The sequence below is a fragment of the Mustela lutreola genome, chromosome 7 (genome assembly GCF_030435805.1).
Source record: "Mustela lutreola isolate mMusLut2 chromosome 7, mMusLut2.pri, whole genome shotgun sequence".
Taxonomy (NCBI): Eukaryota; Metazoa; Chordata; class Mammalia; order Carnivora; family Mustelidae; genus Mustela; species Mustela lutreola.
The window spans coordinates 56,293,033-56,303,270 of NC_081296.1; positions in this window are offsets into that span (position 1 = coordinate 56,293,033).

Consider the following 10,238-nt stretch of genomic DNA (forward strand, 5'->3'; position numbering starts at 1 on the left):
TGGGCTCTGCACTCCATGGGGAGTCAGCTAAAGATTCACTCTCTCCCTTTCCTCCTCTGCTGTGCCCCTCCCCAAGCCCCACCCCCCCACACACCATGCATGCTCTCCCTCCCTCAAATAAATAGATAAATCTTAAAAAAAAAAAAAAAAAAATGCAGGGACACCAAACTGGCTCAATCAGTAGAGTATGCAACCCTTGATCTCAGGGTTGTGAGTTGGAGCGTCAGTTTGGACATAGAAATTACTTAGGTAAATAGATAAGTAAAGAGATAAATAAAAATATTGTTAAGGACATATTTTTTATTCTGCCCAACCCTTAAATGCAGACCTCTGACATCATTTGATATTCAGCCAGAGAAATCATCTTTCAAACCAGTCTCTGGTGTAGTCTTCCTTGGGGAGTTTTGTTTTTTTTAAGATTTTATTTATTTGTCAGAGAGAGAGTGAGAGCGAGCACAGGCAGACAGAGTGGCAGGCAGAGTCAGAGGGAGAAGCAGGCTCCCTGAAGAGCAAGGAGCCCAATGTAGGACTCGATCCCAGGACGCTGGGATCATGACCTGAGCCGAAGGCAGCCGCTTAACCAACTGAGCCATCCAGGCGTCCCTTCCTTGGGGTGTTTTAAGCTTTGACTCTATGTGAACTTATCCTAAGTGATGGTTTTAGAAACTAACTCCTACTGATTTTTTTTTTTTAGATTTTATTTATTTATTTATTTATTTGACAGACAGAGATTACAAGTAGGCAGAGAGGCAGGCAGAGAGAGGGGAAGGAAGCAGGCTCCCCACTGAGCAGAGAGCCTGGTGCGGGGCTCCATCCCAGGACCCTGGGATCATGACCTGAGCCTAAGGCAGAGACTTAACCCTCTGAGCCACTCAAGCACCCCTGATTTTTTTTTTTTATTGCAAATCTGTATGTAGAAATTGTTGCCATAGACACAGTTTGTTGATTGATACAGATATTCACATACAAAGCACAGAGGTTATAGCTAGGTGACAAAACCCTCTTGTCTAACGACATCATTGTGGATGAAGAAACTGAGGCCAAGGGAGGTAAAGACATTTTTGCAAGGTGATTTAACTAGGAAGTGAAGAAACTGACTAGGACCCATGGCAACGATTTCTCCAATAAAACTGGAAACATGTGTCGTGTTAGTTGTGTGTGTGTGTGTGTGTGTGTGTGTGTGTGTGTGTGTGTGAAGTAGGCTTTCAATAAAAGTTCCTGGAGGATAGAAAGGACATGAAGGTGTGTTCACATACATTATGCCCAGGTAGCATAGAGTGGATAACCAGTGGGCATCAGAGAATGCTGAAACTAATTTCATGGAAGGGGACCTGATCAGACAGTAGAGCATATGATTCTTGATTTCAGGGTTGTGTGTTCCAGTTCCACTTTAGGTATAGAGATTACTTAAAAATTAAATCTTAAAAAAAATTCATATGTGTGCTTCTCATTGTGAAAATTGTACTATATATTTTAAGTGCTTTTTTTCAAGATTTTGGTTATTTATTTATTTTTAAAGATTTTATTTATTTATTTGACAGAGAGAAATCGTAAGTAGGCAGAGAGAGGAGGAAGCAGGCTCCCTGCCGAGGAGAGCCAGATGCCGGGCTTGATCCCAGGACTCTGAGACCATGACCTGAGCTGAAGGCAGAGGCTTAACCCACTAAGCCACATAGACGCACCAAGATTTTATTTATTTATTTGAGAAAGAGACACAGGGAGAGTGTGTGAGCATAAGTAGGGGGAAGAACAAAGGGAGAGGAAAAAGCAGATTCCCCACTGAGCAGGGAGCCCCACAAAGGGCTCAGTTCTGGGGCTCCAGGATCATGACCTGAGCTGAAGGCAGCTGCTTAACCGACTGAGCCACTTAGGCACCCTTAACTGCTTTTATTTTATTTTTAAAGATTTAATTTATTTATTTGACAGAGAAAGTAAGCATATGCTCAAGAGCACAAGCAGGGGGAGTGGCAGGCAGAGGGTGAAGCAGGCTTCCTGCTGAGCAGACAGCCCAGTGTGGGACTCAGTCCCAGGACCCCCCTGAGATGATGACCCCAGCAGAATGTAGACTCTTAACCAACTGAGCCACCCAGGCATCCCTAACTGCACTTATTTTAAATGGATCTTAAATTTTACTTTTTTTAAAGATTTTATTTATTTATTTGACAGAGAAAGAGATCACAAGTAGGCAGAGAGGCACACAGAGAGAGGGGGGAAGCAGGCTCCCTGCTGAGTAGGGAGGCTGATGCAGGGCTAGATCCCAAGACCCTGAGATCATGACCTGAGTGGAAGGCAGAGGCTTAACCGACTGAGCCACCCAGGTGTCCCATGGATCTTAAATTTAAAAGGGATTTCATGGTACCATAATGATAATGACGCTTTCTTGTTTGTTTTTTTTTTTCAAGACTTTTAAGTGTGTAATGTGAGTTTGAGCTTGTTTCCTGAGGTTATTTTTAAGTATCTTGATGGGGGAGATGGGTGTATTCCTTCTTGCATTTCAAGACAAAAAGTCAGTACGGGAATTTCAAGCTGACTGAATAAAGATAGACAGCTTGCAGAGGTGCCTGGGTGGCTCAGTGGGTTGAGCCTATGCCTTCAGCTCAGGTCATGATCTCAGGGTCCTGGGATCAAGCCCCACATCGGGCTCTCTGCTAGGCAGGGAGCCTGTTTTCCCCCTCTCTCTCTGCCTGCCTCTCTGCCTGCTTGTGATCTCTGTCTGTCAAATAAATAAATAAAATCTTTAAAAAAATTGACTCAATTTTACAAATATTTTTAACCTATTTTTTACAAATATTTTTAAAAATAATAATTAAAAAAATAAAAAAGAAAGAAAGAAAATCCCTAAGAATCATGGCATAAATTGCCCCAATTATAAATAAGGAATAATACAGTGGTGTAATCAAGAAATGGAAATAAAAGGGAGTGCCTGGGTGGCTCAGTGGATTAAGCCACTGCATTCAGCTCAGGTCATGATCTCAGTGTCCTGGGATCGAGCCCCACATCGGGCTCTCTGCTCAGCAGGGAGCCTGCTTCCTCCTTTCTCTCTGCCTGACTCTCTGCCTGCTTGTGATCTCTATCAAATAAATAAATAAAATCTTTAAAAAAAGAAAGAAAAGAAATGGAAATAACATAAAAAATAACAAAGAGGGGCACCTGGGTGGCTCAGTTGTTGAGCATTTGCCTTTGGCTCCAGGTCATGGTCCTGGTGTCCTGGGATCAAGCCCTTTGTGGGGCTCTCTGCTCAGCGGCAAACCTGCTTCTCCCTCTCCTACTCCCTCTGTTTGTGTTCCCTCTCTAGCTATTTCTCTCTCTCTCTGTGTCAAATAAATAAAACTAAAGTCTTTAAAAAATAAATAAATAACAGATATAACCAAATAATTTAAGTCCAAACAATTACAAAACAGCTGCATAACAATAAACTGGATAGTATTTGTTTTATTTACTAGGTGCTTAGAACATAATAGGTGCTTAAATAGTATTTGATGAATGTGAATAAATAAACTCTACCAAGGGCAGATTTAAAGGATTTGTACTTAAGATATAATTACAAATCAATCAGATGCCATCAAAAATTTTCTCAGTACTTAAATTAGTCACTGAAGGATCCCCTCTCTGAGAACAGCCTACAAAGTGGGGAAGGATTATTATCTGACTTAAATAACTTAAAGTATGAAGTTATTGGAACGGAATTAGGTTCTAAAATTACCCAAGTTCCTGAAAGAAATTTCTAGAGGAGGGAGAAATTAAAATCTATTTTTTTTAAAGATTTCATTTATTTATTTGACAGAGAGAGACACATTGAGAGAGGAAATACAAGTAGGCGGGGTGTGAGAGGGAGAAACTGGCCTCCTGCTAATCAGGGAACCAGACAGGAGGCTGGATCCCAGGACCCTGGGACAACAACCCAGGGCTAAGGCAGATGCTCAATGGCTAAGCCACCCAGGCACCCCAAGATCTATCTTTTTTTTTTAAGATTTCATTTGGGGGGCACCTGGGTGGCTCAGTGGGTTAAGCCTCTGACTTCAGGGTCCTGGATCCAGACAGGCATCAAGCTCTCTGCTCAGCAGGGGCCTGCTTCCCCCTCTCTCTCTCTGCCTGCCTTTCTGCCTACTTGTGATCTCTCTCTCTCTGTCAAATAATAAATAAAAATCTAAAAAAAAAAAAAAGAAAAGAAAACTTTATTTATTTATTTGACAGAGAGTGAAAGAGAGAGAGCACAAGTAGGCAGAGTGGCAGGCAGAGGGAGAGAGAGAAGCAGGCTTCCCGCTGAGCAAGGAGCCCGATGAGGGATTGGATCTCGGATCTTGGTATTATGAATCTGAGCCAAAAGCAGCCGCCTAACCAAGGGAGCCACCCAGGTGTCCCAAGATCTATCTTTTAAACTTTTCACTTGTGCTTGGCTTCCCACACATTCTTGCCTCTTTTCTTCTCTGGCTCCCTGGCACTGTGGAAAGTGCACTTCTTTGGTTTTTTGTTTTGTTTTGTTTTTAAGGGCTTTATTTATTTATTTGACAGACAGAGATCACAAGTAGGCAGAGAGGCAGGCAGAGAGAGAGAAGAAGGCAGGCTCTCTGCAGAGCAGAGAGCCCGATGCAGGCCTCGATCCCAGGACCCTCAGATTATGACCTGATCCGAAGGCAGAGGCTTAACCCACTGAGCCACCCAGGTGCCCCAGAAAGTGGACTTCTTTGAGCTAAGACTTGGCCTGGAGAACCTCTTGAAAAGCCGTTTAACCTCCGTTGGTCTTAGTTTCCTTATCTGAAAAGTGAGAAATTTGGAGATGATCTCTCTGGCACCTTCTAGCCCAAAGTCCTTGCAAGCGTATTTGTTGCTCTTCTTCAAGGTTCTTCTTGAAGGTTCTGACCATGTTTCTTTTTTTTTTTTTTTTAATTCTTTTTTTTTTAAAGATTTTATTTATTTATTTGAGAGAGAGAGATCACAAGCAGGCAGAGAGGCAGGCAGAGAGAGAGGAAGGGAAGCAGGCCCCCTGCTGAGCAGAGAGCCCAATGTGGGACTTGATCCCAGGACCCCGAGATCATGACCTGAGCCGAAGGCAGTGGCTTAACCCACTGAGCCACCCAGGCGCCCGATGTTTCTATCATAGGTTGTCAGTTACCTCTATTGTCTGATGTACTTCAATCCCTACTGCTTATTTTTCTAAACACTTGCCCCTACAACTTAACTCTTTCTTTCCCATCTCTCTGATTTGTTTTCCTTCTTCATGGCCTGGGAATATATAGTTATTTGGCCTTCCTCATCATGCTCCCCTCATGCCATACTGTTTTTACCTGACCTCCACCCTTTGTTGGTTTTCTTTCAAATGACCAACCTCAGGATCTCCAGAACTTTAGAAAATTGTGCCTATAATTTCTTCCTGGAAAACACACACTCACACTGTCTTCCCCAGCCCCACCCTAGCCACCTTCCACAATTAGTCTCATGGCCCTTCCCCCATAACCTCCCTTTCATGTTCCTCTACCTTGTCCTCTTCACAAACTCCATTTCTCCTCCATTTCACATGGGTAACATGGAGAAATGAAGAAGAGCAAAAAGAACAAATTCTATCCTTCCTCTTATGAATGTTTAAATTCCTGGCATCCATTGCAAATGAACTCTGAAAAGGAACATCAGACAAGCCTCAGTTTGAACAACACTTCTTGATCTTCACTCCCTCCCTTCGCCCCTAAAACACAAGGCAACTGCCACCTGAAAGAGGCCAGGTGGAAATCTTCTAATAAGACCAGAGGTTGTTTGCTGATGTGTTCTTATGCAGTCAGTTTTTGCAAAGGGTGCTTTTCTCTTACTCTTTATTGCCTTACTCCCTGAATGCTAGCAAGACAAAGAACACGTGGTAGTATATGGAGTTATGGGAACTATAATTTGTTGTAGATATTTACTTATAGGTCTTGAAATTCTGTTTAGAAGTTAAACATTGAAGGGGCGCCTGGGTGGCTCAGTGGGTAAAGGCCCTGCCTTCAGCTCAGGTCATGGTCTCAGGGTCCTGAGATAGAGCCTTGCATGGGGCTCTCTGTTCAGTGGGGAGCCTGCTTCCCGCGTGGGGCCCCCACCCCCGCCTGCTTGTAATCTCTGTCTGTGAAATAAATAAATAAAATCTTAAAAAAAAAAAAAAAGGAAGTTAGACATTTAAGTTATACCCCAGGTTTGCAGCCAGCAAGTGAGATCTCTGGGTGCCTGGGTGGCTCAGAGGTTTGAGCCTATGCCTTTGGCTCAGGTCACGATCTCAGGGAGCAGGGAGCCTGCTTCCCCTTCTCTGCCTGCTTCTGCCTACTTGTGATCTCTCTCTGTCAAATAAATAAATAAAATCTTAAAAAAAAAAAAAAAAAAGAAAAGAAAAAGTGAGATCTCTAACAGAGGCAGAAATCAGTGTCATTGTGACCAAAACACAGGCAATGCCAATCAGGCATTGCTGGGGGAAACTTCAACCTCCCACTTATCAGCTATATTATGAACTAACCCTCAGTTTCCTCATTTGTAAAATGGCATGGTATGCATGTCTGAGATGATAATTATATAATGCTTTCTTTACAAAGTTATTTTAAGGGTTGAGGTGCCTGGGTGGCGAGGTCAGGTAAGCAGCAGACTCTGGCTTTCAGCTCAGGTTTTTATCTTGAGGTCATGAAATCAACTGCCCGCCCTCCCCTCTGGTTTAGTGCTCAGTGGGGGTCTGCTTGGGCTTCTCTCTCCCTCTCCCTCTACCCCTCCTCACATGCTCTCACACACACATTCTCTCTTTCTCTGTCTTTCCTTAAAATAAATAATTTTTCAAATTAATAAATAAATAATTTATGAATAATTTATAAAGAAATAATTTTTTAAAGTTATTTTAAGGGTTAAATGAGATTATGTATTCAAAGGGTGTGGCACACAGAATGCACTTAAACTATGATTTTTGTTATTAAGAGAAATGTTATGTGCCTTTTGGAGCACTTGGGTGGCTCAGTCAGTTAAGTGTCCGACTCTTAGCTCAGGTCTTGATCTCAGGGTCATGAGTTCAAGCCGTAAAAAATAAAAAAATAGGGGCACCTGGGTTCCACAGTCGGTTAAGTGTCTGACTCTTGGCTTCTACTAATGTTGTGATTGCAGGGTTGTAAGATCGAGCCCCGTAGCCGGTTCTAGCTAAGCACATAGTCTGCTTAAGGTTCTCTCCCTCTGCTCCTCCCCTGCACTAAAATAAATAAATAAATCTTTTATCTTTTATATATTTTTAAAATATTTTATTTATTTATTTGATAGAGAAAGACATAGTGAGAAAGGGAGCACAAGCAAGGGGAGTGGGAGAGGGAGAAGCAAGCTTCCCGCAGAGCAGGGAGCCCAATGCAGGGCTTGATCCCAGGACCCTGGAATCATGACCTGAGCTGAAGGCAGAGACTTAGCTCACTGAGCCACCCAGGAGCCCCAAACCTTTTATCTTTTAAAAAATAAAGAAAAAATAAAAAGGAACGTTACATTCCTTACTAGATTCAGAGTTTAGTTCTCTTGCAACTAAAATCAAACCCCTCATAGGATTCTAATTCTCTGGAAGATAGAGGATCTGCTTCTATAACACCTGCTCTTCTACAAACTAGAAAAGGGAGGAATGCTTAGAGCAGTGTATTGTCTTGACAGAAGAGGACTTGAATAAAATGCCGAAAATTTGATAGCCTCCCGCCACATGACTATAGTTGTATTTTTAGGACAAAAGCCACTGAGTTTAGAAACACTTCTAATTGATTTAAACACTTCTAATTGACTTAAAAGTGTATTAATCCCAACAACGTAAACAAACATTTGGCCAATATACTTTTTAAAAAAATATATCTTATTTATTTGACAGAGACACAGCAAGAAAGGGAACACAAGTGTGTGTGCGGAGCGACAGTCAGAGAAGGAGAGGCAGGAGGACCCGGGATCATGATCTGAGCCAAAAGCAGAGGCTTAATGCACTGAGCCACCCAGGCGCCCCAGAAGTATATACTTTTGAGAGGCATGGTATCTATTCTGGCCACAGGCTGGGCTCACCTCGGGAGTAACATGGATTCTCCTGCAACACCGCAGTTTCCTAGGAATCTGGAGCCCGTGGTTTAGAAACTACCAGCCAAGCACAAATGTCTAAAGCTTGACTCTGCAAAAGAATCATTTAAAAGTTTATTGAAAGCCTTAGGCCCCGCCCCCAGAGATTCGGATTGAGTAGCTCAGGGATAGAGACCAGGAATATGAATTCTCCATAACTCCCCAAGTGATGACAGTGCTCCCTAAGGAGTGTATACAGCTCTAGGAATTCCTGACTGGCTCCTCCTCTCTCTTCCAAGGATCTCATTCCAATCACCTTTCCTTTGTTCCTCAGAGTTCAGGGCTCTTCTCCCCACCCCTCACCCACCTTCACAAGAGAAGGATTTATTTGCTTCTAAAACTAAGGCTTCTTTAACTGGAGTGTTGTGCTGACATGACGAAACAATGTGTAGGAAAATCTCTGAGAGTCCAACAGGATGACTAACTTTCCTTAAAGAGCAACAACATATCTTTGCTTTTTGAGGACTTAATTTTGACACTAAAAATACCTTCACATCCATTTTAACTAATTCAGAGGTAACCTGTGCTCACAAATGAAGGATACAGAGATTATACTCAAGTGGTCTGGCTTGAAAATTGGCTCTGTGATGTAAACACCTCAACAGCAATTTAAGCTATTCCTGAAGAGAGAAAAATTACTAGGCTAATGGTCGACAGAAAGGCCAACATAGAAAATGTTGATAAAATTAGAAAATAGCATAAGAAGGAACCACAAAGCTAGAAGAAAGAGCCCATCTTCACCACCAGCAAAGCCGATCCAGATTATTCCCCCCAGAGCCTCCCAGGCTCCTACACATGGGAAGGAACTGAGGGTAGGGTGCCAGGATAAGTCCCTTTTTCCTATCCTTTATTATCTTCAGTGCCCTCAAGTGACTCTTCAATTTCTTCGGAATGTAAGCTCTTGGTTTACAAGGTCAAAAGACCATGGAACATTTTCCAAAAATTAAATAATCAATTGAAGGATGAAAAGTGTTGTTTTCATATTCTCTTCTGCTATGAAGTCCGTCTCTCACTCTGTCTCTCTCTCTTTCTCTGTCTCATTTCTCTCTCCTCCTTTCATTTTCTCGCTATTTCTCTCCCTCCCTCTCTCTCCTTCCCCTCCCCTCTCCACTTCACCACACACAGAAACCCCTTTTCAAAGGGGCTTTTTTCCAACTCAGTGAAGTAAAGTCTTTGCCCCTTTGTGGGGAAGGCTCATTAACATTCCCACAGCAGCATCTCTTCAAGGATTTTACTTTTGTAACTCTGTGGGGAGGTCAAGAGGCCACAGTGGAGAGGTAAAAGGAAAAAAATGGTAAATGGGGGAGGGCGGAAGAAAGGAGAGGAGGGGAAAGAGCCTTTCCTTTCACAATAAGGCCAGCAAGAAGAAGGGGGGGAAAAATAGGAAAAGACAAGACAGATAAGACCCAGGAAGGACATGAATTTTGGACTCGCAAATCTGCCCTCACACATCAGAGACTCCTGAGAAAAGCAGAAAGCTATATTCTTTCTCTTGTTTCTTATCCTCAAAAAGAAGTAAATGATGGAAACAGTGGGCTGAGAGAGACAGGACCCAGTCTATTTCACTGAGAAATTAGAAGCTTCCCTGGCCTCAGTGTTCTTATTTCCCCAGAACAGCCTGGTGATGGCTGCACCTGTCTGACACAGAGTAGTTAACAGGATGAATCAGACAATGTCTGCAAGAGTTCCAAGGGGGGAACATGAGGGAGCCACCCAAGGTCCTGACCCCGAAGGACAGGGAAAATAATGGAGATTTAGGGAACTCCAAAGCAGAGATCAGCGTGCTTCCCAAAGCCCTTTAGATGTGAGTACCTGCCTTGTTTCTCACCAGCAAAACCTTCCAACCATCTGTTGTCTCTCTCTCCCTTTCTTGTATTGTCACACCAGCCTGGACCCTGGTCAGGGAAGAAACCAAGGGAGCTTCCAGTTCACACAGAACACTGAGTGAGCTTTGTTTCACTCTTCTCTGAAGATGCAGCCATCCAAGGTTTACATCCCTGAGCTCCAAAAGGGAAAGGAATTTCCACTTTCCTGATGGATGGTGTCTCAGATGTTCTGTCATCACAGCCAGGAGAGTAAAAGGTAAAGAAGTCCAGGAGAAGAGGACTTGTACATCATAGTGAGGAGATAGGGCACATCTGGATATTCTACACCCAGGAGCACAGTATGGC